Here is a 2,516-nt window from a genome sequence, read left to right on the forward strand (position 1 = left end):
CGATGACAAGTGCACTCTCGTCACATATGTTTATTGGGGTTGCTGTGGAGTTGAAGCCCCTGAGTTGCATTTATCGTTAACATTCCGCCCACCTCGTCCATCTTGTGCGACGACATGTTCAGCGGAGAACCGCCCACCGTGTGAATCAATGTCAGGATCGATTGGCAAGGCGACCAGCTTGGAAATGGCTCGCTTCAATGTTGACGTTGCAGTACGTATAGTGGCCACCCTCACAATCCCATCAGGGGCCACTGCAAGGAGGAGCGCGTTCATCGCGAAGTAAAACTAAATCGCTAATTTTCAAGTTCTGGTGGGTTTGTTTCCATTTGTATCTCATTTGTAAATGTGCTCCAACGTTTCCAAATATCCTGCTGTATTTGCTGCAACAGTTTCCAACGCTTGAGTCGATTGGTGCTGACTTCGAGTAGGTTGGGTTCCGGTATTGCGATAAGAGGACCGCCCACTAAAAAGTGGCCGGGAGTGAGCGGAGTAAAGTCACTTGGGTCATCCGTCAAGGCACTTAATGGCCTTGAGTTTAGCGCTGCCTCCACTTGCTTGAGTACAGTGAAAAACTCTTCAAAAGATAGTGTTGCACGTCCGATGACGCGTTTTAAATGGTGCTTTGCCCCTTTTATTCCGGCTTCCCATATGCCGCCGCAATTTGGAGAGCCTGGCGGTATGAAATGCCAGGTAATACCCCTGACTGATACAAATCGAGCTGCCGCTTCCAACTGCTGTTTGCAGGCTGCAAGGTTCGCACCCACAAATGTAGAAGCACAATCGCTGTATATATATGAGAGCTGTATCCTCTTTGTGAAAAAAACCGCCTCAGCGCAGCCAGGAAGGCATCTGTGCTTAGGTCGCTGACGAGTTCTAAGTGAACAGCACGAGTAACAAAACAGACAAATAGTGCGATGTACCCTTTATAGCTCCCATAACCTCTACCTTTTGTAGTGCGACCTTAGTCCACCGTAGTCGATACCGCAATAATCAAACGGCTTAGCAGGATTGCAGCGATGTGGGGGAAGGTTTCCCATTAATTGCATGAGTGTTGCGGGGTTTTGCCAGAAATATTTTACACATCTATGAATATGTTGCTTAACAGCTGGCCGAGCTTTGATAATCCAATAACGCTGTCTTAAAAAGTTGGGAGTCGCCTGTGTACCTCCATGCAACGTGGATTCATGAGCGTGCGCAATTAACAGCTTGCTCAGTGCTCCATCTTGTGGCAGAATTATTGGAGAACGTTCACACGCAGAAACAAATCGTGCATTCTGCAGTCGTCCATTTAGTCGAATGATACCATCTTCATCAATGGCTGGGTTAAACTGGAGAAGTTTGCTCTTCATGCTGATCGGCTTATTCGTGCGAAGACAAGAAAGTTCATTATTAAAATGTGTGTGTTGAATGTACCTGATCCACAGCTTCAATGCTTCTGTGCGTTCTCCTGCAGAACACCATGGAGTCGTTTCGTGGGTTTTTTTCATCACCGCCGCTATGAACCCTTGCATAAAAGCGGTAACTGCTAACAATTTGTTAAGGTCTGAGTACTTAGAAAGGAGCGTGGCTAGAACCGACGGAGGTTGATGTGATGGAATTGTAGTCAACGACACCACAGTTGCTTCAGTCCTGGCTGGCCCGATGGAAGGTTGTGTGGGCCATTGATGAGAGTGACAGCGAAGCCATTGCGGTCCGTCCCACCAAATAGAAAGCTCCTTCAGTTGCGATGGCATAAATCCCCGAGATGCTGCGTCCGCAGGGTTACTGGCGGTTGGCACATATTTCCAAGAGTAAACAGATGTGATTGCCTGGATTTTACTTATGCGATTACTGACATATTGTTTGTATTTTCCAGGATTTGATCGGATCCAGCTGAGAACTGTTTTTGAATCAGACCAACAGTATGTTTGAAGGTATGGTAGTTGAAGTGTTTCCGAAAGCTTGGTCGCAAGCTGGGCTGCCAGCAGAGCTCCATTTAGTTCCAAACAGGGAATTGTTATTTTCTTCAAGGGGGGCGATTTTTGTCTTCGCAGCCAAAATGGCAACATGTACGTTTCTCGGCGCTGTGTCGAACCTGAGATATGCTACCGCAGCATATGCTATGGCGGACGCATCGGAAAAGACATGCAGTTGGTAACCTCTAGAGTTAGGTTCTACACCGAGCCACCTTGGAATTCTAAGACGCTCAACTTCACCTAGCTCCTTTCGAAACCGTTGCCATTCTTGCTGAAGTGGTTCGGGAATTGGGTCATCCCAGTTTAAACCGGCCACCCACAACTTCTGACACATAGCTTTTCCAGTTACAGTTATCGGCGCTAGTAACCCTGGAGGATCGTAAATTTTACCGATGTCTGATAATTGCTGCCGTTTGGTGATTTGGGTTGTTAATGGACTCAAGCTAACCTTATATGTCAAAGAGTCTGAATCACAGAGCCAATAAATGCCAAGAGCTTTAGTTGTACGGTCCAGGTTGAGGTTGCAACAAATAGTATTCTCTTTGTCATCTGCACTTAACC

This window comes from Rhagoletis pomonella, unplaced genomic scaffold, assembly GCF_013731165.1.
Source record: "Rhagoletis pomonella isolate Grant_MI unplaced genomic scaffold, Rhpom_1.0 Rhpom_scaffold_00002, whole genome shotgun sequence".
Classification (NCBI taxonomy): Eukaryota; Metazoa; Arthropoda; class Insecta; order Diptera; family Tephritidae; genus Rhagoletis; species Rhagoletis pomonella.